At 41.6% G+C, this 27,989-nt stretch overlaps 1 protein-coding gene across 3 annotated transcripts in view; it reads left to right on the top strand.

Annotated features, from left to right (window-relative positions):
* Positions 1-27,989, top strand: part of SGCD (sarcoglycan delta) — a 318,158-nt gene that overhangs the window by 109,519 nt on the left and 180,650 nt on the right. For all 3 annotated transcript variants that reach the window (XM_027718527.2, XM_039385243.1, XM_027718531.2), the window contains exon 2: positions 7,098-7,283. The gene's annotated coding sequence lies outside the window, so the exon portion shown is untranslated. The remainder of the gene's footprint in view (positions 1-7,097; positions 7,284-27,989) is intronic.

The following is a 27,989-nucleotide window of genomic DNA, read 5'->3' on the forward strand; positions in this document are numbered from 1 at the left end:
AATATGTTCCACAAAGATAAACAATAACATTACATAGTTAAATAACTTTAGAGATAAGTGACTTAAGCAAAGGACAAAAGGCTTGCTTAGCAATGACATTTAACAGTAGATGGAGATGTATATGCATTTAGTTATTAATTTTCCAACAGAAAATAAGTTACAAGTGGCAGTAACACAAAGCAGAGTATCTGTGAACAGTGACAGATTAGGGCAGCAAAGGCATTTTGACCTGTCTTAATGCAGGCCAGTCATAAAGCTCACTGATTCCAGTGAGAGTAGAGTGCACCCAGTGCCAGAAATGTTGGGAAGTTTTAGCTGAAGTGTTCAAAAGAGTGAGTCCCTGAACCAAAATAAACAAACTAACAGAAAGTTAAATTAAAAAAAAAAAAAAAGGCAAAAGGAAGGTAAAAGCATATCTGAAGAAGATTCAGAGAAGTCAGTTTTGGGTGACACAATACAAATGCACTGAGTTCAAATGAGATTAAAGTTAATAGTGGTCAAGTTAATACCTTTGATACAGAGAAAGAGAAGTACAGTATATGTATAAAAAGCTTATGCTCTAATGTCCTGATCCTGTAATAGGATCCATTTATGTGCTATCAGCTGTGGTAAAGAGATCCAAAGGTATTTGAACCTTCCCGTAATGAACAGTGCTCTTCATCCTGGAATGTACCCGAATTATAGAATATAGAAAATACATCCCAGAATAGTCTAAGTGCGCTTGCTTTGCATGAGTAGAAGTTTATTGTGGGATGGCTCAAAAAATGTTTTTTCTCTGGTTAGTATAATTTATTATGCATTGTTGCACATACTGATAAATTTTGTTTTCCTTGTGCTGGGATTTTCATAGCACATTCCACCTCTGTGATGCTGTGGTTGCAGAGTGGAGCCCTAGCCTTGGGAACACCCTGGCAGAGGTGTGCAAATATGTGAGCCACAGGAGTAGAAGTGAGGCTGGAAAAGAGATAATCTGTCCCAACTTCTGCAAAACAGCTGACCCTGGCTCAGTGAATAGGGGATAACAAGATAAGGGAAAAGAAAGGCATGGACTTTGCCTTACCACTGAGTTAAGGACTCTGCCATCCTAAATTTGGAAATGAAGCTTTTTAATGAGCTGGGAAACAAGTTACTGCTGATGCAGTGCACTTGGGGCCAGAGGAACATGCTTCAAATTTGCAAAGAAGAAACCTGACAGAGCCCGTTACTCCCCACTCAGTGTGAAAGTAAGGCTTGTAGCCTGACTGTGGTACTAAGATGAGTGATGAGATTGTTCTCTAGTTAGATTCCCATTTTGAGTTCAAGTAAGAGGAAATCCAGTTAGATATTGTTCTATCAGCAAAGGTTGTATCACACAGCTGCCTCTGGTACAAACCTGTCAGCTCTTGTTGGGAGAAATGTGTTCATTTCTTTACTTGATTATTTTGATGATCTGACCAGTTAAATGCAAGCTGTTTGCTATTCACTCTCTCCTAAATCTGGGAAGTGAGTTGAGCACTCACCACCTCCCCGAAATGTGCTTCCAACCCTTTGAAAGCATTATTTGACAAGGACATATGCATTGCAATAACTTCATCATTGCTTTCAATTGAACTGACAGAAGAAACAATAATCTCATGAAAGAGCTTCAGTACAAGGGCAGATGTAAACGTCTGAGTCTAAGGAGCCCAAGAGATCTTATTTTATAGTCTAACCAGACTGTAGTAGTAAGAGTAATAATAATAAAAACACTTAATAGTATAATGCAGTCTTGGCAGCTGGAGAGTTAGACAGTAGCCTGCAACTTAATGCTTTTGAACTTGAGAAGCAGCTTTGGTTAAAACATGCCTGCTGAAGAAAGGAGCTTATGTTATTTGAAATTGGGTGTATTTCCACTGCACTTCTTGGATTCATTTTCAGAAAGTATTTACTCGTGTGCAACAGCAGCAAAACCTGTGCAGCATTTTCTAACCCACCAAGATATTAATTACACTCTTGAACCTCATAATGTAACATTGGTACTATTATGATGGGAATATTTCCTACAACAAGCATGATTAACCACTTATTTCCTTTCTCATGGATACTGTAAGTTTGTACTTGGATGACAAAAACCAACACTGATCTTCAGTGACATCACAGTATTCCATTATATTAATCTCAGTCAATGTATTCTTTATTTTATTATTGCCTGCATTCTTTGAGTTAATTTCCCACCCCACCACGAGCCCCCCCCAAGTTTCTGATCGTGGATGTTATCATTTGAATTGTAGTTCTATTTCACTATTTATTTTGTTGGCAGGGAAGGGAAAAAAAAAAGCCTCGAAACAGCTGAGTGCCAGTAGTGCTGGAGATTTCTGTTTTATTTATGTTTTGTACTGAGCCATCGTGAATGATGAAGCATGTCTGGGGCACGGCTGTGGGCAACACTGTAAGTGTTATAGTTGGAAAGGTGCCAAAGTTGCGTTGCTTCCAATTTTTTACCATTAGCCTTTCGGAAGAAGGGATTCGAAGTCTCATTTTGTTCCCTTCTTCACCAGTGTCACCTTTACACTAAATTAATGTGAGATCTTTACCAGAGATGGAGCTGACAGGATGAGCTGTTGATCCCACGGCATTCTTGATGTGGCAGGAGTGGAGGAACAGATCGTATAAACTGCAGAAGCTGGCTTCCCTCGGAAAGGGGGCTGTGAGGAGCCAGGGGCATCCTCTGAGGTAACAGAGTACCCCTGCTTTTTGTGGTGGGACTGGGCAATGCCATCCTCTCCTGGAACTTGATCCGGAGGATATGGCAAAAAGCAGCAGTTGTTCCCTTCTCAGCTGTAAGGGGACTCGTGTCCGAGGCTGTAATTAGAAAATATACCTGCTAATGAATTGGTATAATCTCCTGCTGTGTCCAGAGCCTGCTGTGGGATCTTTTTTCCTGCACTTGCAGAGGCGGGTGACCTTGTTAAATACCTAGCAGAAAAATGTGTTTTCCCTTGCCTGTTTCACAGCCTTTCTTCTGGCTCTACCAATGGACCTCCTCTCTATTAGTTGAAAATATTTACCCAAGTTTAGTTTTAGGGAAAAAGGGAAGTTAGGAGACTATACATGAACACGTTCCATATGCCTGAATGTGTCATACACATCTACATGAATGCACACACATGTGGAATTCTGATTTCTTAAGGGCCACACTAGGAGTAAAAATGAAAGAAATTTAATATTTAGGCAAGGAGTTACGGTTTCAATTATTTTTAAGTCATCAGCCTCTTTAAATATTTAATCTTTTCTGTGCCCAACTAATTTATTCAATTGCAGTTAGGTACGTTGTAATTAATTTTTGATGAGACAAGTTAATACTAATTTGAATATCTACTACACTGCAATATTTGCTTGCAAATATGTTGTTTAGCTTCTAAATACCTCTTTTTGCCCTTGATGAAGTTGTACGTGCTCACCAATATTGTCATATGTAGCCACAAGGTCCAAGCTGCACCTTAAGCTGTGTGACACACCATTATGAGGATGAGTGTGCTGGGTCAGAGAGGAGTCCAGATGGCTCCTGTCCTCACCCCAACAGTGATTAATGGCTGATGCCTAAAGACAAGTATGAAAACAAAGATATAGCAAGGCTTCCTGCGAGAGAGCCTCCCAGACTTCATTGATTTGTGGTCTGGAAACATCTCAAGATAGAAATGGTGTCTTCAGATTTAATATTTGATCTTATTTGTTACATCAAAAGTATATGGTTATTTTGTATAATTCATGCTTTCCATCAGTAAAGGACTGAGACTCCTCCAAGGGAAATACCCTCTTTTTACTGGAAAAATATCTTGCCTGCCTTTTCCGATTAATGAGAACATTCATATGCCAGCTTTTGTGACTGGAAGACTGATCTGATACTACTTAACTATGTTAACTGAATGTAAAAATCTGAAGTGGGATAATGAAAGTAATTTGCAGTTTGTCAGTGGTTCCCTCCACGTGTCTGATCGAAGACTAGTGGGGGAGCACAACTTAGAAACATCACAATAAAATTGTGGAATTTCTCGTGCATGGGGCATTTCTGTAAGTTCAGACTTGGTTTTGTTTCAGATAAAAACAGTGCTGGCTCCTCTAGCAGCTGCAGACTGAAATGGATGGGGTTTTATCAGGGATCATAGAATCATAGACTGGTTTGAATTGGAAGTGACCTTAAACTCCCCTGGCACCTTTCACTAGACCAGGTTTCTCCAAGCCCTATCCAACCTGGCCTTGAACACTTCCAGGAACGGGGCATCCACAAGCTCTCTGGGCTCCCTGTTCTCACTCTGCAGTTCTGGGGCAGTCCTGGAGCTCTGAGCATGGGGAGTTGCTCCATCAGCCCACCGTGACCTGGGCCTTTTTCACCCTTCAGGATGGCTGCTCACTAGAGCTGCCCAGAGTCAAGGTGGTCTGAGAAGCATCTCAGGAGCTCTGTGAAGGGTTCTCCAGGTTCCTTGACTGTGAGAGGAAAACCAGTTGGACAGTGACCACCAATTCAGTAGTGGCTCACTGAGTGTGAAGGGTTTTTTCTGCAAAATCAGGCAAGTTTGGGCAACAGAACTGGTATACTTTTTTTTTTTTTGTCTCATTTTTTCCATTGGAAAATTCTGAGCCAACACAAATTATAGCTCATGAGGGTTTTTTTGCGTTTATATTTTGTGGCCTTTTACTTTACTCTGTAGCTGACTAGGATGGTCCCTGGCCTACCTCCCTTCCTCTGTATTTCTGTGATGCACATCATCAGCGTGCAGGAAGCACGTTGCATTCAGGCTGGAGCATCTGCACTGTACTGCTAACTGGAAACCTGGCCAATAATTTAATTTTATTATGTTACCCCCATCTCTGTTGTACCATGAAAGATGGGAATGGTGCATTTTGTCATGATTAAAGTTGTTTTCCCCTCCATGTCCACACCTCCCATTACTTCTCATCCTTCACATTACTGCATGTTCGTAGTACTCTGTGCTTTCAGTCTGGATCAGGCAACCACTTGGCAGCACCAAGGAAGAGGGTGGCTTTGTTTTTGTCTTCTCCAAGAGCTGGAAGTGCGTGCTCCTGCCTGGGCTGGAATTTATGGTGCAACCAGCAGTGCAGGAATTGAGAAGGTACAGGAACTCTATGTGCATACATAGCAGCTTTTTAAGGCAACTTGCCAACTTCTTACCGTAGAGATTTGCCTCCAGTGAGCATTGGCCAGCTGTACTTCCAAGACCTTGTCTTTTCCAGCCTGAGACCAGGCTCCTGCACTCAGCTTGCTGTAATGATGTAGTCCTATTACTGTTACTTCTACTACTCAGCTCAGCTGATGCTGTGGTTAATGCACAAAAATGTAGTACTGATTTTCTTTGTGACTATTCTGCGTTCCAATTTATGAGTTGAAATGAAAAAGTAATTGTAGCTGTCGTCTCCAGAGATAAAATCCCTTAAAAGCAGTAGAATTAGGTCTTGCTGCTGCCTGCAGATCAAACTACTGCAGCATCAGCCATTTCTGTACCCATAAGTCATTCAGCAGCCTTTTCAGTTGGCAGTCCGATTTTTCATGGTTAGCCTAGAAGAGGACAGGAACTGTGAAGGTCCACTTTTGTCCTTCATATCTGAATTCAAGAGAGGCAGAAAGTCTGCAAACGTGTACCAAGAAATGCAGGACTGGGGTCTGCCACCCTGACTCCTGTTGTGGATGTCTCACAAGCTGTTCCGCTTGTAGAGCCTTTGGGTGTGTATGTAACATAAACCACTTATATGAGTTCCAGCAAAGTAATTAGTGGTAAATAAAGTGAATGTATTTGATGGTTCTGATCTGTGTGACCATACTTGCTATGTGGATTTTTGGTAAAAAGGAGAAAAAAAAATTATGTTTGTGTGTTTGTATATAAAGGCAACTTTATATGGTATGATTTATATGATGGTAACTTTTGGTATGCACAGTTTCATGTGCTGATTACTGAAATCTTCCTTCTTGCAAGCCCAAAAGCTAATGTGTTTTCCAGATAGGTATAACCTGTTCAGGGGTTCAGGATTTTTTGTGAAGATGGAATGGGATTTTGTGGTATTTTGAGCTGCCACAGGCTTTTTCTTGTATATCTCTTATTTTATTCCTTGTGCTTTTTTTTGCATTCCTAGGCAAAGTTAGAGTGTGTTCATGGCTGCTGAGTTAATGTTAGGAAGGCACCTCTGAGCTTGATTTAAGGGCACAAACCGCTTAGTCTGGGTGTACCTGACCGAGGGTGGTCAGATCCTGTTCTTTCCTCAGTCCTCACCTGTTTTGTGCTGCTGTGCCTGGTTTTGCTTCACAGGCTGTGTTATCTGGCTGGGGGAAGGATGCTCCTTTGACTGTTTTCTGATATGCCAAGGATTAGGGATGAACATTTGAACTTCTCAGTGCCTCTCTGGGGCAGCACTGCTGCCAGGTGATCATCTCCATTGCTTTCTTCTCACTTGGGTGTCTGCAGTGAGGCCCCCACATCTGTCTTCAGTGCCAGGATCTGACCTCTTGAAAACACTGAGCACATCTAGCAGTGACAGTGAGCTAGAAAACATGGTGGTGCTGAGCCCCCTGGGCCCAGAAAACCCCAGGACATTCACCTGTCTTGACAATTGCACTGGAGGCAGAACCCTGGGAACTGCTGTGTGTTGGGTGGACACTCCCCACTTCCCATCTGCTGTAAGCTCCTAAGCTTTGAATTCCTTGAGTAACAGCTGTTTTAATGTGCAAAGTATTAAGACTGAGGTGATGTCTCTGCTTTTAATATGAAAGTTCTGTTATTCTTCAGAAATGCTATTATGAATTAAAATATTCCCTATGGGAGAAGTACATTACTTACTTTTGTATTATGATATTGGACTGGAATAAAAAGCAGCCAGGCTGTCATTCATTTCCTGGTCTAGGGACACTGTAAAAGTACTGTAAAGCAAGAATAACTTTGCACCACAGTTCTTGAATTCAACGATTGCCCTCTGAAGGTGCCACACATGATGGATTGTCACAGGCTTTCTGTCCTGCCTTGACATTTCATTCCTATCCAGTGTTGTCTTGTGTTCTGCTCTGAATCTGCCAAACAACTGACCCTAGAATTAAATGCCACACCTTCTTCTCTTCCCCTTTTTCTGAGCAGCGTCTTCTGCAGCTGAGGCTCTGAAATACTGGAGGACACCGCATCTTCCTCAGGGACACAGACAAGGGAGAGCTGGAGCCTCTGGGGGGCTCGGAAAGGAATTGCAGTTGGTGGTCGCCTGAGGAGCTTACCTTCACACCAATGTTGCTCTGAAACAAGTTGTGTCCAACATTCAGGTTTGGTAAGGTATGTATCTTTTCCCCTGATTTTTAGTTTTTGCTCTTTTCTGAATGACTACATGTGCGGAAAACAGAACATTAGCAGCCTTTGTGTTTATTGCTGTGTACATACCATGCTTGCACTACATCTGTAAATAACCTTTGCTCTCCCTGAATTTGGAAAGTGTTCATCAGGATTGAAGTGTTTTTATGATCTTGGGCTTGAGGGGATGCATGTTTATATTAAGTGCCCTATTGAACAAAATGCTTGCTGATGGGTGTGTGTTACTGTTGGTGGAGTATACTTGGTGATAGGCATCCATGTTTTGGAAGTCCTACTTGTTGTGTTTCACAAATGTCTGCAGTTCTGAGGGTCAGAGATGAAAAAAAATAAAATGAAGTAGCCCATTTGTGATTCATCCCTGTGCTTTCCTTTGTACTTTGTATATTCTTGTTGTTTGCCAAGGATAGAAATACCACTACCAATTTCTTGTATAATTGTTATGTCCCCTTTTTCGTGGGGCATTTAAAAGTTTTGCCAGTGTGGAGGTTCTCATATCCACACAAAAATTGCCTTGGCTATGCTGAAACTGTAGCAAGGCAATATGCAACTATCTTTTAACAGTAAATTGAAGGCCAGGACTTTGAGAATGTATTGTTGATGAAGATGGTGCTATATAAGCTCTTACGGTAATGCAGTCTCTGGTTCTACAGCTTCTTTTTTCTAGGTCAAGTTATTTCTGTGAAGGTAAAGTTTCCTGAATTAAAAAAAAAAACAAACACCAAATTTAAAGCAATGATTCCTAGATCTTAATAGAATGGTATCAGATGATACTATCCTTTTTCATTTAACACATGGATATTGACTTCTCTTATATGACTGATCCAGCAGTATAATCTCATTGAGAAAAGTACAGCAGCAATGTAACACCTGCACTTGACGTTAGTGGAGTAGGGGGGAGAACAAGTCAAGACTTTCTTAAAAACCTTTAAGAAAACATGATGCATCCAAGTGGGTGTGCATTAGTTCTCCTGCTTTTCATCTTGGTTGCACCAGTCATGTTACCTCTGGAAATTGTAGGCTCAAACTCTCACGCTTCAGCAGAGCTCTGACTGTCTCCAGCGACTGCAAGGAAAAGTTGGAGGGAATAGCTTAAATTAGGTGCTTAACTTTTAAATGTTGAGGGTCAAGAAAGGTCTGTTCCAACCACAGCATATGCTGTTAATTTGTACAGGCATTTCAGGAAAACAACACAGTTGTCAAGGAGAGGTTCCCATTATTAACCCACGGCACTGCTGGCAAGAGTTGTCTCTCTGCTCCGGCAGCACCTGGTTTCTAGAAGAGGAAGCTGCTAAATGTTGCTCTTGCCTTCATTATCCTCTTCACTTTTGTTTATTTCCAAGCTACTGTTCCTGTGATTAAAACACTTAAAAGGGAAGGTTGTGGGAGAGGTATTTCATAATTAAGAGAACTGCTTGACTCTTTCAGAGAAAAATTTTGCACTGCTCTAATGTAGAAATCACAGCAGTTTTGTTTATTCTTTGTTAAGGTTTGAGATTTTTAAGTTGAAACATGTAAATCTTCCTGGCAATGAGGATGTGTGTTCTACTGGGTAATCAAAGGGTGCCAGAGCGGGTGAGGATCTGCTCCAGAGATGTTGGTTGTGGTGTGATGCTGGTGCTGCCCTTACTTTGGACAGGATGGTGGTTAGATGAGCTCACCACATCCTTTCCATTGGAGTCAGTCCAACTCTCAGTCTAAAGTTCACATGTGAGTCTGCAGCATGAGGTTGTGCAGAACTTTGCAGAACCTCACAGTTTCAGAGGACAAAGAGCATTTTCTATACAATTGATTTACTATTATTTAAGCATTAAACGCTAGGTTGGACTTTGGTCATAGTTTTGCATTTTACTTTGTGACCGTCAGATCTAAAAACTTGGCTCTTATTTAAGGGAAGCTCACATTTATGGCAACTTCATCTTTAAGGAAGAACATTGCAGATTGAGAAGGTTGTGCTTCAGTATAAAGATTTGGCCAAACTCTTGTTCACTGAAGTAGCTGAGACCCTTCTTTATCGATTCTCTTCATCTTGAGGACTCATGATTACCAGAATATTTGACTACCATGAACTTTAGCTGTTCCCATAACACCCTTGTTAGACAGAAGTGCTACTTACCCCCATTTTATAAATGGTGAATAAGAAACAGAGTCAGTTCTAGGTCACTTTTAGGTGGTAATCATCTGTCTCTTATTTGCATGCAATCCAACTGCAGAAGGTGCATCCAATACCCACAGCTGGAGGTACACAGATAGCCTTGGCTGAGCAGCTGAGTCTATAGTGCAAAGCACAAGATTTGGATGTGGATCTGTTTGAGGTCACTGCTCCAATCTAAGCCAGTGTTTTCCATGTGTCCCGGTCTCCCAAGTAGAGGGGTTTTTAATGAAGTGATTACAGTAACACCAAATGACATCAGGACTCAACGTTTGCTCCATATCTCTACTGGAAACTGAAACATCTGTTCAAATAATGTGAACTGAACTCAGTTGCAGCAAAGTGTTTGCTCATGTGAGACAAGCAGATTCCCTTTTAACAGCACTTATGCATTTGTGGTGATGGCAGTCTTATTGTATGAGGAATTATTTTAAATGGATCTTCAGATAACATGCAGAGTAATATTTTTTTCTGAAATTGCTCATTTTTAGATTAGCAGAATCAGGTTAGTAAAATGCTCTGTTCTGCTGAAAAGACACATTTAATAAATATGTAAGAGAAAAATTTTAAGTAGCCATTAAACATAGTTAATAAAATTTATCTTGCAAGTAGAATTGGAAAAAACCCTGTTCATTTAATGTGTTTTATAGCTCTCTTAGCAATTAATTGTCTTCATTACATGAACATAAATCCTCAATGTAATTCACCTTTTTCCAATTAATTGCTGTGGAAATTTTCCCTTTGCTTTGTTTAGACTGTAGTATTATTTCGTTTTTCTGAACGTTGGATCTCAGCATCACATTTTTTCCAGTTGTTCTGTAAGTCAGTTCCAGTTAACAAAATCTCTTTGCGTTACAGGACAGTGCAGAGGTGATGTTGCAGATATGATGCTCTGATCAGGCGAAGCAGAGGCTTTTTTTCTGCTTGACCTATAGCAGAGCAGTGGACTGGTGTCCTTGTCTCACTTCCTGTATTATGTGGTCTGATAAAAAGTTATTATTTCTCTCTTCACGTTTTTCTTGTTTCTTGTGTGATTTCGTTTATTAAATCAGAAACAAACACTGATTTTATATGCCTGTGGGTTAGGCTGTCAAAGTAAGACCCTGGTGCAACTTTTCAATGACTTGCTGAGGGGTGCAGGTCTACTGGTTGTACGTGAAAATGTGTCAGTAAAATTGTCCTCCAACATTATTGAGGGAAAAGCTCAGTTGGAGCATCACAGGATGTCTACCTGAATTCCAAAAGTTAAAATCAAAGCTTTATTTTGAATAAAGCCTTTATTCTTCTTGATTGAATTTTGCACACCAAACAGGGAAACAGGACAGCGTGCAGGATCACGTTTTACAGATGTTTTTTGATCAGTGAGCATGCTGAGCTTGTTTGCCATGAGTAACATTTATGCAAATGTTTTCTGGTGTTTCTCTGGACTGTTTTGCCAGGGTGATGAAATAAACACCCATTATGTTTGCATGTTTTGTTGCAAGATCAGCAGACTGGCTGTTAATGTATCAATTCCCTTGATGACACCACTTCTGCAACCCTATTCACTCAACTTCTCCTGACAGGGCTTTTATTGAATCCATCAACCTGACACATATCAAAGCACAATTTCTGATAACAAATATCTTGTTGTAAAATGAATTAAAAAGGTGATAGCAGCGGCAGAACTGAGTTGAATTTCTGAAAGAAAATAAGGAACTCCAAAACGATAATGAAATTCTTAATGAAATTCTTAATGAAATTCTTAATGAAAATCACAGACCAGTAATATAATAGTCCTTTACCTGTGCTCTCGAAGTACTGAGAAGTCAGTGGGTTTGCCTGAAGTCGTACAAATGGCCTTGCCCCTGGGCTGTCAGCCTGTGGCTCTGCCTTCTGGACTGTGATGTTTGTAGTGGTGCTTCAGAGAGCTTGATGAAGTAGCATCATTTATTTTCTTCTGGAGACCTTTTGCCTGTGAGGACTGACAACCTCCTTGTAATTACTTTGCACTCTGGTCTTTGAGAGATTTGGAGACTGAGGAGTGGAAAATGGTGGCTCTGAGTGGAGCACACCTTCTTTCTCTCGGAAGAGAAAGCAGTTTGGAGCTGCTCGTCCTCTGCCGAGCTGCTGCTTGGCAGCCCGTGGACCATGTGTTGGGCAGAGTCCAGTCGGGGTGGAAGAGGGCACGTGTTTCTCTGGGCTGCAGATGTTTTGAAATTAGTTGGCTCAAAACCTTTGTCTGAGAACACATTTTTTCTGTCTCCTTGCAACCTTCTCCTCTCTGTCTTACTCTCCTCATCCTGTTTTTCTATCCCCTTTGGGTTTGCATCTCTTGGATGACAAGCAGCTGCAGGCAGGGCTGCCCTTGCACCAGTGCTACTCTCACTATGCCCAGGCTTGCCTACCTCTGATTTTTGGCTAGCACACACTGTAAAATACTAGCTAATAATAATCTTGCTTTTTGCTCTGTGGCATGTCTGCTCTTTGGATAAGTATCCACTGACAGTTTACGGCCTCGCAGAGAGGAAGAGGAGGGCGGCCAACGGTTGATGTGGAAAATTAATTATGAACTGCCATCCTCCTGCCATGTAGTTAAGGCAGTTCTGCATTCCAAGCTTTACATCCAACTGTGCAGAAAATAAAGGAGAGTACTGCATTTCCTTCCTCAAATAGCGGGAATGTTGCCAGAACAAAGCTTAGTGGAGAATGTCTCATATGAGACTGATCACTCAGGATGCTCTAGAGCTTTTACTGCTCTGCCTGCAGCTGTGACACCACCCAGAGAGTAGTTTTTACCTTTTGTTGGACAAATATTAGCTTAATTGTGCATCCAAGCTGATAAAGACTTGTGTGTGTGATTGGGAAGTCACCTGTGTCCCACATGCAGTCAGAGAGCAACATTTTGTGTTTCAAAATGTGGAAATAGTGGTGACTTGGTAATGTTCAGGTTCAGATGAGCTGCAGCTGGTTATATTTTCATCCTTCAGGATGACATATTTATTTCATAATGATCTTCAAAAACTGGCCTCTTGTGTGGTGGGGGGAGAGTTTGACAGACGCTGGGCAGCGCTGGGAATGTAATTACCTAAAGGAGCAGTTCTGTCCCTGGACAGCCCCTATCTTAAGGATCACAGAAGTAATTGCTGGAAGTCCCAGCACCATGTGTACTTCAGGAGCTGTTCTGGTCTGATAATTGAAGACTGGGAACTACTAACTTGAACTGAGAACTGCAGAGCCAGCACAGGCCAATCTAAGTCCCAAAGATGCCCTTCCTTAGGGAGCTCTCTAGGATGCATAAAAGAGCCTGAAAGAGGTAGGGTTTTGGAAAGCCCCGACAAATTTCTGAGTGACTATTTGGGGCTGAGCTAAAGAAGTGAGCATTTGCTGTGACTTTTCTGATTGAAGCCTTTTCTTAGTCCAAAGGGTATTGAAGGGTGCAATGGAAAGAACCTTGTAAAGCCACAACAGTAACAGGTGTGAAGTGTTGCAGAGATACTTTGCTCTGTAATAGTGTCTCTTGAGACCAGAAAAATCCTTTTGGCTCTTCAAGTTTCCAGTTAAGGTACCAAAAGTCTCCACTTCATAGATTTTTGTTATGAAATTTATTGTCACAGTTGCTGACTAATTTGGTGGTTAACTGAGGGATGATGCTCTAAGAAATACCTAGGATTTTGTAAAGGTCCAAACTTGTGCCTGGTGAAAGTCATGGACTCAAATCATGATGATGTGGCTTTTGTTTTCCTCTTCCTGAGCTCTACCTCCCAATCGACACAACTGCTGCTTTCTTTCTAGTGCTGTCATGCTGATTTTTTGCAGCTAGGGGACTGTATTTGGAAGCATAAACCTGTTGTACATGTTTAGATGTGATGCAAATAATTATGCATGTCTGATGAAGGGAAATTAAAACATACTGAAAGTGTCTGGAAATAAGAGAGAATGTGTGCAGCCAAGTGTTAGCTGTGAATGGAGAGTTCTTGTTGGCATCGTTTAATGGGAACTCTCCAGCCTGTAGCTTCTGTGGTGAATATATAGAAAACAGCAAGAACTAAAAAGGCAGGGTCACTGGAGGTGAATGGGCAGGGAAATGGCTGCCTTTCACCTCTGGGAGAAAAGGGACAGTGAAGTGAGCAGCATTTCTGATGAAGTGAGCCCATTTCTGATGATGGGCTGACACCCCCCTCAGTCTTTGCCTCCAAGTTGGTGGGAAGGAGCTGGCAGAGACCCTGCTAGCACTGGCCTCCTCTAAGGAAGGTCTTATTCCTTCACCACAGCAAATGCCATCTGGTGTTTTCTCCTGACTGGCCAGTTGATAACATGGGGAATTTTTTATTTTTTATTTTTTCTCTCTCTACTAAATGGGGTAAGTAGAGCTCCATTTATATCTTGCCAGACAAGCTTGGTGCTTTTGGCATTAGTGGCCAGATGCCTTTTCATCCACCTGTGGAAGTGGCCCCTTACCTTTGTAGAGATTCCCCTCTTCCTTTCTTCACAATACTGTTGTGCTTTCCAATCTCAATGTTGTGAGGGAAGGAACACTTCGTTTTTGTGGTATAAAGATGTGATGTGGTATAAAGACTTGGACTGGGGGAACTCCCGTGTTGATGTGTGCTCAGTCTGGGTTGTGATGATACCATCACCTGCACAGAACCAAAGCATTCTCAGTAAAGACTGTAAAAGGCAACGTGAGACTTGGGACTGTGCCGTTTCCCTGGCAGATCTCGTGCCTCTGTCAGGTACTGGAGGTTCTCAGCTTCTCTCCTTCTGCCCAGTGATACTCTGGTGGGTCTGTGCCAGCATGCTGGGCACATATATAGAGGAAATATAAATAAAGAGAATTCAGAAAGTTTTTTACAGACCCTTTGGATTTTATGTATAAAATTGGGTGCTGACTGCCACTGCAGCTGATGGGTAACACCTTCCAAAGTGTTACTGAGTTTATGACTCCAGTAGGGGGGTTGTAAGTCTTTCTCTACACTTTTGTCCTACCCCCAGGGGTGACAACAAAACACAGAGGATCACTGAAATCTTCCCCAGAATGCTCTTTAAAGAAAAATGTGGCAAAACAACAATAAAAAAAGTCCTTCTCCTTGTTGGCAACTTCTCATTGGCTTGGGAGCACAGGAAAGGGGGTTGGGCAGCCCTGCACTCTGCTTGCTTTCTCTCTGGGAGGAATTTCTAGTTGTTAATGATTAATTCAAATGTTTCTTGTCATGAGTACAGTGTGCACAGAGTGATAAATCTGTGGTGGGTTAGAGGTGGAGGTTGCTCAGTGCTGACAATTAGTTTGAGCCACAGGCTTTGCTTTCATTGGCATTTTCACAGCATTAACCTGGACCTTGTCAATTAAAATCCAGACACATTTTGATGAGGGACATCTTCTTCTAATGATAATTGTAATAATATCACTTTTCTTCATTTAAAACCTGTCAAACAGGCATGTTTCTTGGAAAATAACTGCCCAGTTTTTCACATTGCCTAAATAACTAGGAAGTATCTTTCAGTTTTTTGAGCTGACATTTCATCACCAATGACTAAAAGCATATGAGGCCAGAGCTGTTAATCTTCGAACACTTACCAACTTCAGTCAAGGTAATTTGACTTTATCTGCTAAAATAAGCAGGTTTATTAGCCTTCACTTTGGAGGCTAATAAACATTTGATAATTGCCAGAAGTCGTTGATGGGGATTTATACTATTAAGCTCTTCTCTGTTTGACAGCATAGCTCCAGAGCATGTCCTAGGCAGTGATCCATTTCTGCAGCTCACCTGTTCATTAGGTGGAGGAGGAAGCCTTGTGTGAAGGTTGATTAAGGAACTTGTCTGAGATGCACAAGAAGTCTTCAGTAGAATAAAACCCAGAAACCCTGTGTCTGATCTTGTATATATACTGCAGTGGGGTTTTTTATGTGTTTCTATGTCTCTAAATACTCCATTTAGAATCTCTTTCAGGCCAAAAAAATGAGTATTTAATAGTTGGAATGGGAGTGATATATCAGGTATCAACTGGAAAGTCATTGGGGCTTTATTTTAGCATGGTATGAAAAATAACAAAGTGAAAATCGTGTTTAGCTTTGCATGGAAAAATACTTTTTATTTTTCTGAATGAGGAGCAAAAAAGCTGTACCAAGTAAGACTATTGAGATTCTGCAATGTGTTTGATCTGAGCTTACCTATGTGGGTGGAAAACACTGCACTTTTTATTTAGATGTTCCCTGGATCACTGGGCTTCAGTCAGGTCACATATATTTGTTTCCTTTATTTGTCATCTCTTTCTTTAAAAATAGGTTCTTCAAGTGCTCAGCCCTTGTGTATTTAAAAACCTCATCAGTATTACAAACTTGCTTCTCCTCTGGTCCCTCTCTGAGAACTGTAGAAGGAACTCTAGATGATACCATAATGTAAATAACAATAACCCACCTTATTTCTATAACAACTGGAATAATATCATCAGTTGTTCACAGTTCAAACTTCAGGGTATAGCATGGACTCTGAGTAGGAAATCCAGGCACCAAATATTGCACTGAAAAAAGATTGAGGAATGATAACTGAGAAGTAAATGGGCTCGGGCTGCTGTGACTGTATTCTAGAAGTTTATAGTTGTGCTTTTAGTAAATGCAAAGAGTAATCCACCTCTACTATGGTAGGGCTCTTCTCTTCCCTTTCCAGTGTGAACTGGCAAGCCTGAAATCTGCATTCTGGTGCATATAGAAATTGCACTTACAACAGCATAGCTTGAAGGCTGGGAATATTATCAGACAGTTTTCCAGCAGGCCTTTATCAACCGAGCTGTGTATCTGACTGCTCTCATTTTTTTAAGAGTGCATTTATAAGCATTAGGGGTGATCAATAAAACCTGACCTACCTTTGCAAGCTAAATAGGCCTGATTTGAAACTACCAGACTTAGAGATTAAGATTTGCTAACAGTGATTTAAGGGCAAGTGAGATCCATTTACATGCCATTTCTTTTCCACTTTTGAGGTTTGAATTGCATCGGAAAATCTGTCATATTGCATGTTGAAGCATGGCAGCTAACACTTTATTGAGCATGTCTTTGTGAAGGAGCTGCCCTCATACCCTGCATTTCACTATACCTTACTGAAAACATAATGTAATTAATAGATGTGGAACAAGTCTAACTGTGCGGAGTGAAACGTCCGTGAACTTGGACTCTAAACAGTATTTTCTATTTGTTACTTTTGGTCTTTAGGGGAAAAAAAGGAATGTACAATAAAAAAAGAAACAAAGAGACACTAAAGAATAATTTAAAAATATATCTGTTGTTTAACCCTTTGAGGATGATGTGGAAGTGGAGGCTGGAAGAACAACACTTCCCCACAATACAGGTCTGTCTGGGTGCAAGGAAGGGCCAGATTGATGCTGTAGAGTAGTCTTTTATTTCCCCATCTCATCACTTTTAAGCATTCAATTTAAGAAGCTGAAAACCATGTGGAATGGTCTTGCATCAAGAAAGGCAGGTATGGTTATACAACTGCCTGAAAGGAGGTTGTAGCCACATGGGGGTTGGGCTCTTCTCCCAGGTAACTATCAGTAAATCATGGAGTCGTGGTCTTAAGCTCTGCCAGGGGAGGTTTAGGTTGGATATTAGGAAGAAATTCTTTACAGAAAGGGTAATCAGGCATAGGAATGGGCTGCCCGGGGAAGTGGTGGATTCTCCATCCCTGGAGGTTTTTAAGATGAGACTGAATGTGGCATCAGTGCCATGGTCTGGGAACCACGGTGGTAGTGGATCAAGGGGGTTGGACTTGATGATCTCAGAGGTCCCTTCCAACCCAGCTAATTCTATGGTTCTATGATTACCTTAGTCTGAGAGGTCTTATAATAAGTAGATCATAGAGTCAAATGTAATGAAATAAACCTTCTGGCAGGAATGCTCTATCCTGCAGATGTATCTCTGTTACAAAAAAGTTGTTTAGGACATTTTAAATATTTTTACAGGATTCATTTGTCCAGCTATCTCTCTGTTGGGCTGGTTTTGATTCCTGTAGTAGGTATGTAGTGTGGTGCCTCTGGAGATTCCAGCAGACATTGGGCACTGTATGTGCATTTACAGATGACATGTCCATGTTTCACAAGATAATTATCTACCAGCTGCTCTTCCTCTCCTCTACATGGTTCATATTTAGAGCAAGAGGTGTGTGGACTCGATAAAAGCCATCAGAAGGCACTGTTGCTCAGGTATTGATGGAGTTTGTGTGTGTTAAGTTTGACTAAGCTTGTGTGCATGCATGCTCATCCTCTGTTGGACTAGTTATTAATAAACATTATTACTAATGAGCCATTTTGTTCATAAATGGTTTTATCTGTCTTCATGACCCTAGTTTGAGAACCTGCTATGCTCAGTGCTGGAGAGCAAGGTCATACATGACAGTCCTTGGCCCAAAGAGCTTTTGAGTTAAAAATCTAAGTATAGTGGGAGAACGAGACACGATTGCCAGCAAGTGTGGAGGCAACAGATGGAGCACAGCGGTGGAGATGAAGGATGTGCAGAGCTTCATGTGTTTTGGGGCATTGATGATCAAAACTCCTCTTTGTTGTGGTGCCTGTACAAGGCTCACAGCAATCAGGGATTTGGTTTGCTGAGACTAACTCCTGCCTTGTTAACTACTACTTCTTGATTATTTCTGTCTGTATCCATCTGCTGCCTCTTTGCTGTTAGAGCTGCAAATTCCTTAGGGTTCAGACAGCTTTTTCTTTTACTGTTTGTGCAGTACCGAATTCAGTGGAGTTCTGGCCCAGAGTTAATGCTGGTAGCTGTTAGCAGTGGCATTTACACATGAAAATAGGGCATTAGGAAAACAATTATTTTCACGTTCTGATTATCTTTATTTGCATTGCAACATCTTCTGAATCTTTGAAACTGAAAAAATTATTTAAATTAAAATACATGATTAAAATGATTATTATAATGTTCTCTACCACAAATAGTTCCATTCAGGAAATGCAATTTGTTTTTGGTGTGTGGTTGCTTATATAAACGTCTGCATTTGTCTGGCAGATAGATTTTATCCTACAGCCTCTGGCTGTTGCTTTCCTAGGTGCTTATTCATGTTTAATATAGCCCTCCCATGTATTTGCATACATAAATACACACTTTTTCTTTTTAACACCTGTTTGCATCTTTTAATTATAGATTGACCCTGAGGCTGTTGGCTTTGGGGTTTGTGCAGCCGCAGGTAGCTGGATGTTCCATATTGTTCTTCTTTCCTAAGACCTGAGCCTGCTTCACACTGACCTGCCAGCTGAAGTGTCCCCTCCTGGCACCACGCCACAGCTAAGTGCCTTTCAGCGAGTTCTCGGCTATAATCCTGAGCTGATTTCTGGGATGCAATTCTATGCTCTGGTTATCATATCAAAAGGGGAACGATTTACATTTCCTGCACGTCTCCGTGTTGCCAGCCTCGGAGAACGCTGCAGAGACAAAGTTAATGTAATTTGATAAAATAACAAAAATGAGCCTATTTACAGTGTTGCGCTTTATGCTGTGGAGAAATGTGATACAGATGCAAAGTTGGCACTACGTACAAATTTAGGCTGTGCACAGAGATTAATTTTGGGGCTTTATTTGGCTCCCAGGGAAAAAATAGGAAAATTGTCCCTAAAGGCTGAATGTATGGAGAGCTGTATATCCACCTTTGTGCGCCACAAAATATATCTTTATCTTGATTTCTTATTGTGTTGCCCCTTAAAGTCTCTCTCCTCCCGATACTCATCGGGAGTAGTGTCTGCATAATACATTATCTTTGGTTTTTATCTGACCCCCCTCAGCCCTCCACAGTTTCCTCTCTGAAAAGGCATTGAGCAGTCACACCAGCATCATTTGTACAAAGTGAAACAGTTTATGTTGAGATATTTTAAGCACGTTCATACGGGAAATGCCACAGGACTGGCAGGGCTGCAGTGTTTGCTGCTGCTGCGCTTTCAGCTGCCGGTATTTGTATGCAGGAGCAGAGGCAGTGGTGGCTTCGCATTCATTTCCTGTGTATCAATTACTTATTAGTAATCCACAAGCCCAATTAAGGAACTGGAGGTGGGATGTGATGCCGAGAGTGTGCCTGTGCTTCTCTCAGGTTGGGGAGGGAAGGGATGTGTGTGGTGCAGGTGACCGAACTGGTGGTGTTACTTATCTCTGAGGCAGATTCCTGCAGCCTGGTCTAACTTTGGCCTAATTTCCTATTTTTTATGAGCATTTTTTCTTGGATGTGTTGACTATGCTGCAATGAGAGGTTGTGTTAAAGGGACACTCAATGAAAACAGAGTGGGCAAAGTGCTCTTGGATGTACTGCACTTTGTCTTTCTCATTTGAGGTTCTGATATTGTGTACTTGCAGCTGCAAGTGGAAAAGTATATACTAGTTTCATAAGCCTTCTAGCACTGGCAGCAGCTCCTTTACAGGGTTTGTAGTCCCAGGTTAGGTTTTTTTAGGAATTTGTGAGTAGAGGTCACCAAAATTCACCTTCAGGTTCTTCAGGACAGGGTATGCTTTCCCTCCCATTTCCCTTTCCTGTTCTTCCTCCCATCTCAGCAAAGAAATATCTTTGTTCATGCCTACATTTTACCTGGCTTTAAAAGCTTTGAAGGTCTGTGTAGTTCTCCCTTAACTTGAGCAAATCTTTTAAAAGCAGATCATAAAGGCTGACCACACCAGGAAAATATCACTGTCTCACCTTGATTAGTTTGTGTGCCTGACCTCCTCTTCCTCCTAACTTTGACTGCTGCTTCCTGTCACCTTTGATTTCATCTTTTTCTTTTCTGTTTTCCCCCCTTTCCCTGTACTGTCTATGAAGATTTGCACTGCCCAATATTATCACCTCCCCATGCTGTTTGAATCTTAATGCAAGTGCCCTGAGACGAGATGACACTCACCCTTCAAACTGATACGTCTCTTTTAGCGTATGATGTCCAAAGAGATGACTGTTTCTGGATCCTGGAAATTAAAACCAACATGTGCATATGTTACTTTATCCAGAAAAAATGTAAACTTCAGTGGAAATCAGACCACAGCGTGGGTACATAGAACAGGTCAGGGCACCTGCATAACTTATCCCTAATGAAAAGGGAAGCTCTGCATCTTTCTGTGCCTCTCACTCTGATTTTCCCTATTCTATTTTTTTAAGAACTGATTTCCTTAGGGAGTTGTTAATGTTCAGGGCTTCTTACCCTGACATTTTGGACGATGATGTGAAAACACAAGTGCATCTATTACTCTTCTGCTGGAAGCTGACTAAAGCTAAGGACTTGATGGATAATGGCCACATTTTCCAGCAGCACCTCATGTATATGTGAGAAGAATGACTGAGTGACCTGCATATAAAACCAAACTCTGTCAGGCACAAAGACTGAGCACAGAACCAGGAGAGAAGACTGAGAACATGAGGTCCTTATTTTGCTCCCCTTCTCTCTGTTGGTGGCAATCTGATGCTTTCTGTGTGGCAGCAGTGCAGGTTGTGGTGTGGGAACGTATAATCTCCTTCATGGCAAGGGAAGACAAACAGCAGCAGGCTTGTATGGCATGGGGAGCTTTGAGAAGAGACTGCACACCTGAAAACAGCATCACTTCACCTTTGGCTTCCAAAGAAAGCTGATTCTCCTCTGCCTTGAGTAGTCAGTTTACACCTGTGCAAATTTAATGTAAAACAACACTGACTGAGAGCTTACATTTGATGCTGTTGTGGGGGCCCTTCAGGGAGAAGGGGAGAGAGCTGGCTGGGCCTCTAGATCTGGGAGTCAGAGGCCATTTGAACATCATGTCCCACCAGGGTGCTCTGCCCTGGCAGGTGAGGTGTGCTGGTAGGATTCTGCGTGTTTGGTGCCTTGCTGGGTGCTGTAGACCTTTTGCTGAAGCTGATACTGTTCTGCTTTATGTTCCACAGCGTAGACTTGCTAAAGCTGATTTTGAACTCACACAGCTGAGAGGGGTGGGGAGGAAAGGGGGTTACAGTGGGGCAGGGCTGGGATCCTCTCCCCTCCCAGTTCCCCAGCACATCACTTAAGCACGATCCCCCTGACCTCTAACTCACTTGTTCTTCCATTTCCTCTCTCTGCAAGAACACGATAAGAGATGAAATGATTCAAATAGCTTGCATAGAACTGGAGAAGGGAAAGTGTAAAGAGGAGAGAGGGTAAGATCAACCACGTTTTGCACCAGGAGCAGAAGTGTGCAGGGACAGGATGGATGGCAGTTCTGCCCTCAGCTGCGTCGTTCCCATGAGCAGCACGTCGGGAGCCTGTGGCAGGTTGGGAGTCCCCAAACCTTTCCTCTGCTGAACTGCTCTGGGAAATAATGAAAATAAGTATATTTTTACAGCTTTCTTTAATGAATATTAGATGGGCTTTTAGGCTCAGAGAGTAGTTTACAGATGAGATTTCTGTGACATAGTGAAGTCCATGTCGTTTTTGATGATGTAGCAGCCCAAGGTACAGTGTTGCATCAGGAAAAGACTGTACTCCAAACAGACCTTGTATGTTCATTTTTCACAGAGGACATGCTCATAAGTGTTTGTGAACAAACAGAGAGTTGCAGTGTGCCAACAAAAGAAAGTAACAGAGTGGAAAAAACTAATCCCAGGTTGAGTATCTGTTATGGAATATATTTTCTCTGTGAAAAATTCACTGGCTTCCCTGCTTCAGATTTTTCATCTTTCCAAGGGTACTCCCTCAGTCTTACCTGGGATTTGGGGGAGACTAGTGCCCTTCGTAGCACTGCCTGCTGTCATATTTTTCTTCAGTTTTTATAAAACAACAATGTCTGCAAAACTTCCTTTTCTCTACCTAATGTAGATTATAATTGCAATAACATTTACTTCAAGTGAAATAGGGTGCTGTAGCTGTGATTGGCATCTGCAAATAATCAAAGAACATGAAAAACATCACAAATGGTTCAAAGAACAGGAAAAAAAAATCACAATAATATTCTCCAAAGAAGTGATGATGTCCCATGTATGTTATTATGGAACACAAGAAACTTGTGGCTGTAAGAGGGAGGTTGATGAATGTCCTCACTGTTGCAGCATTAAAACCTAATTGCCTCTGGGTTTCTTGATTATCTCCAACACAACTGTCATGTTGCCCCTTTGAAAAAATGAACTGACATCACATGCACAAACTTCAAAAGGTCTGGTTGTTGGGATTTTTTTTCTGGAAAGAGAGAAAATTATTTTTAAGCAGTTTCTAGTGTGTTTTCCAAATTTGTTGGAATATTGCACTGAATTGGGGACCTGTTGCTTCTATATCCCAAGTTAAGTGATTATTCAGGTTTCCTGTCAGACTTGGGCATTACCACACCAGTACTCCTGCCAGTATTTTGTACTTGCTACCTTCATATGTAAAAGTATTATTTATTAGTGTGGCTGGAGAAGGGATTCTGTGTTCCCAGGATGTAATTCTCCCTCTCACTGCATGAAAGGTGTCCTTGGAGCCTCACTGCCTCCTGTTGTGCCCCCTGTAAAATGGGAGCAGTGGTGTTGTTCTTTCATATTGTATGTGCCGAGTTCTGCATCCTGGAACACTGTGTTGCTGCTGTTCAAAATGGGCCCATTTTCCAAGAAAAGAAAGAAAGTAGTACAAGAATAGTAAAAATAGATTATTTTCTGAGCTTTTAACAAGTACAGACTCACTTTCCAAATAACCGAATATAGTTCTCCCTTTAATTGGAGATGTTTTGAACTTATCTTGGTCCTTAGAATAGCCACTGATTGATAAGGAGGATTTTCAGGACATTAATCACCCAGTTCCCTGTGGCTTTTGGTAAGAGTTCAGCGGCTTATTTCTCTTTGTGGCTTTACTATTAACCTTTCCTTGACTTCATCTCCCAAGCAGACACATGTGCTACACATGCAGCCCCAGCTATGGCACCCCTGTGGTATTAAAGCTCAGTGAACCATTCTGGGCTGATCAGGACTGTTACACTTGAGGTTTTTTAGTGGCCAAGGGGGGGAAATGGCTCAATTTTAGGTTCAGTTGTCATTCTACACAACAGAGTTGAAATGAGATTTTTACGATGAGCAAAACAGATGTAAAAGTGAACACTTCAGAACTTTGGAAAAGCTTCAAAAGGCTGGGTATTTGGTCAAATACTTTCTGAATCGTCTTGCTGCTTAGCATATAGGAGGTATGGCTGGCAGGGGTCAGTTGAGGGCAGGATGAGAGTTAGTGTTGTTGCAGGACTTTGGCCTCACAGTCTGGTCCAGGGCTGGTGGAGATGAGGGCATGTGCAGAAAGCACAAGATTTCATCTCTGTAGTCACCCAGCTTTTGGAGCCTGCTGGGCACAGCCTGAGCATTGCTTTCTTACCCTGGTGCAGTGGGAGATTGCAGATGGGAAAGATTTGTAGAGATTGGTTTAGTTTGAAAACAAATCTTCCTCTCTCCTCCAAATAATTTATGTTTATTTTTGAAAGGGAAAAAGCAATCAACAAGCTAAAAACAGTGTAGTGATGACAAGTTGGTGATGCCTAGCCTATTCCAGAAGGCTTCCTTGTGTGTAGTACAAAGTGTTTCTGTTTGTGCAAATGAATTACTAAAAAAGAAAACAGCTCACAGTCTTTTGGAAGCCTTGCCGAGACTGAAAAAACCAAAGAGGAAAGGAGGAAAATACCCCAAAATGGCTGAAATGGTGCATGGTGTCACCCCAGGGGGACTCACTCACTTGCAGGGGGGCAGAAGAGGGGTTTGCTTGGGGAGCAGAATTGGTCTTCAACCAACTAGCCCACCTTCATTGAAACTGGAAGGTTGGAAGGAAATTTTCCTATCTTTTCTGAAGAGGAAGAGGGAATTGGTCACTGTTGGAATGAGCAACCCCCTGCATGAGTCTTGCAGGTGCATATGCAGGGGGAGAGGGAGTGTGAAATGCAGCAGGGCGCCAGCTGGCAGACGTGGTGATAGTCCTGTAAATGGAAATGTTTGCAAGTGAGAAAAGATGAATGTGTGTATGTGCTTGTAGGATCCTTGTTATCGTGTTATCTTGGGTCTTTAGGGACAAAATAGCCACTCATGCATGGAGAGTAAACAGACACACAATATGTATAAATAATGTGTGGAAGAGCAGCTTCTGAATACAATTTCCATCATTATTTAAAAACCGGCTACTTAGGCAAATTATTATAATTCCAGTGACACTAACTAATGCACCAGTAATTAGGATGGGAAATGGGAATATATTCCATGGAAATGATCTTGATATTTCACCCATCCAATTGTACAGTAGTCTTCTTGAAGAATAAGCTTTCATTTGCCCAGTTTTTTGGAAGGCTATAATTTAGTTGATTTAAAGCAAATAATCAAGAAAATTACCCTGGAGACCTCCATGTTGGGTTGAGAACACCAAGTTAAGAATAATATAATTAGTAGTGCTTTTGCTGCCTTTACTGTATCTTGTCTTAATGTGGCTGATTATATAAATAGTTATAATAATCTATCTTTTCTTGGCATCACTGGCATCCCATGAGCTCAGTCCTTCTCCAGGTTCAGTGAAGCCACATGGCTGCTATTTTACCATACATGCTGCTCCCTTTGGAGAGCTCTTCTCTAGCATTTCGGTCTTTCAGAACTGTTTCCATAACTAACAGAGACTTGAATGTATTTACTAAAGTACAAGTCTGCTGAGGAGCAGCTGGGGGAACTGGGGATGTTTATCCTGGAGAAAAGGAGGCTGAGGTTGGGGGGTCAGTCTGTTCTAGATAACAAGCGATAGGATGAGAGGAAAGGGCCTCAAGTTGCATGAGGGGAGATTCAGGATGGAAATTAGGAAGAATTTGTTCACCAGAAGCGTTGTCAAGCACTGGAACTGCCCAGTCACCATCCCTGGGAGTATCTAAAAGATGTGTAGGTGTGGCACTTGGGGACATGGTTTAACGGTGGACTTGGCAGTGCTGGGTAGACAGTTGGACTTGATGATCTTAAAGGTCTTTTTCAGCCCAAAAGATTCTATGATTCCAAGGTGTAGGCATGCTCTTCCTGGATTGCAAAGAGACATTATTCATTGGTTGGTTTTTGAGAGTCTAAACTGTAGAAAAAGGTCTGTGTGCTTGTGGTTATAGCCTTTGTAAATGAAGCATGCTGGAGAAATACATTGTTTTGAGAGAAAAAAAGGAGAAAATAATGTTTCTACCTTGTCTAACAAGTGCTGGCAACACGCTTACCATTGTTTAGGTAATTAAAAATTATACTGAAGCAATAACCCCACTTATTTCTCATCAAAATAGCCCTTATGCCCTTATGCTTTTGAGCACGTTAGAACAACATTAGGGAAATGCTTTAAATTGCACTTGTGAAAACACTGAGGAGCTGCGGCTTTGATGTCAAGTCTCCTCTGGCATCCAGCACCAGGGTTGTCCCACATAGCCTGGAATACTTACCTTCTAAGTAAATACAATTTGCCAAAATAACAATGAAGGTGTGCTGGGAGAAGCGGTTGGTGAGGCCAACGTGAGATGAGGAGCTGAGTTCCCGGTGCTGGGAGCTTTAAACCTTGACCCTTCTGATCTGCCAACCCTGTAGCTGTGACTCGTATTTTTTGTCTACTCCTAAACATGCCATAGGGATCAGCTTCTCTGTACAGGAAAATGTGCTTTTAATACCCATTTCAGTATTTTGCACAGAACCCGGTGATCAAGTGAGTTTGTTCCTTGGCTTTGCTCTCTATGGGGAGTAGATTAAGATCATCAGACGTATTTCAGTCAAAGCCCAAAACAAGTTTAAATATCTGTTTTGGAGGAGAAAGGCAAATGCAATTCCTACCTTATATTGTGTGCCCCTATTGAGGCAGGTCACTTCCAATGAAAAACTCTTTCACTAACCTTCAAAAATGGGTTTTTCTGTAACTCTAGTTCTGCTGAAGGGTAGAGCTGTGTACAATAATTGAATCAGTGGTGCATGCAGACTGAAATTTTGCAGGATGAAATTATGGGGCTATAATAGATTGTCTCTGTTTTCCTTTCTCTTCCCTCTCTTGTATCTTTTTCCTCTTTTCCTTCTTTTATTTCTTGGTTTTGGAATTGGTATCTGAAAACTTAGAGTGGTTTAGTGAGGAAAACTGAAATTGTGATCAAGGAGAATCTGGACTTTTAATCTGTTTTGAATATTTTACATCTTGGTGCCCTGGTCATCTCTGCTGGCTAAATTAGGATGAAGCAACCTGTCTCAGTCAGTTTTTCTTCACTCCAAAGTGTGGGAATGTGTCCTACATCTTTTCAGCTATAACATGAATTACTTCAAATGAGTTATTCCCCTTGCTAGAATATCTGGGAAATGTACCATTGAACAAAACTGTGTTTTCCTTTTTATTTTGGTTGTTTGTTCCTTTTTCTTTTGGCTATTCTCTCACGTCTTTCCAAAGTCACAACCCGAAAGCTTACCTTAGCAGTGCCATACAAGACCTAGGCTGACTGATTTCCAGGAAGCCCAGAATTAAATCCCCATTTATTTAGCAACTGCTAAAACAACAGAAACTGCTTTCCAAACAGCAGATCAGTTATGGATGTTGGGACAAGGATTTATCTGGGTGAAATAACAGTCACATCTCAGACAACCTAGTGCCTCAAACAGAGCAGAGCCCAGTGAGAAAGCCCTCTGGAGAGGATTGTTGGGGGAGCTGTGGCCAGAGCACATGGCTTAGGATTGCAAGCAAAGCAACAGGTTTCTGATTAATACTTTCTCTATTTAAAAAAAAAAAAAAAAAAAAAAGCTATGCTTTATATTTGGAGGGAAGGTGGCTACACCAAAAGAAAAAGAAAAATAATGCTGTGATCAAATTTTCTTCATACAGCAAATAACCCATAAAAGCCCTGACTACTGAATAGTCATGTGAAAAGGAGAAAACAACCATGGTTGTTTGTTCCTTGATGATACTTGTTGAACTGCATCCCGCCTGACACTTTGACTTGTCAAAAAGTCTCCACTTGCATCTCCCTGAACTCTTTCATCTCCAGGCTCTGAGGGCTGTCCTACATCAGTCCCTTTGGCCATCCGTCCACTTGCCATTGCACTGCATTGATCCAGCCTTTCCAGGGTTGTTCTTTGCTGACAATAAATCCCAGTGTACAAACTAGAAAGGTTTACACAGGGCCTGCTTTCAATTCTGGTATGAAAAGCAAATTCAACCGTGAGATCCTTTTTTCCCCGGTGTGTGCTGGGAGTCTGCATCAGGATTTAGAAGCAGGGTGGAAAGTTTTAGATCCAGACGAGCAGCTCTCCTTTCATTAGCTAATGCCTTTTATTTAGCAATAAATAAATAAATAACAAATCCCTCCTTTTTGGTCTTTTTGCCTCATATGCCTGTGTCACAGCCTTTTTTCCATATAATTAATCAACCCATATCTCTCATCCTGCTCTGCTTGTCAGCAGGGATTAAAGCCTGGCAGTATTTAATCATCTTGTATTTCATAGAAGACTAACAATCTCCCTTTGCTTCCTCTTCCCTCCTTTCCCTTTCATTTCCTTGTCTTTTCTGGGCATGTAGCACAGTGTCTGCTCTAACTGTCTGAAGTTTTTATACAGGGAGTGACACGTATAAAATTCCTTTCT

Source organism: Pipra filicauda, unplaced genomic scaffold (assembly GCF_003945595.2).
Source record: "Pipra filicauda isolate LSUMZ 115617 unplaced genomic scaffold, ASM394559v2 scaffold3_size10097308_pilon, whole genome shotgun sequence".
In the NCBI taxonomy this organism is placed as follows: domain Eukaryota; kingdom Metazoa; phylum Chordata; class Aves; order Passeriformes; family Pipridae; genus Pipra; species Pipra filicauda.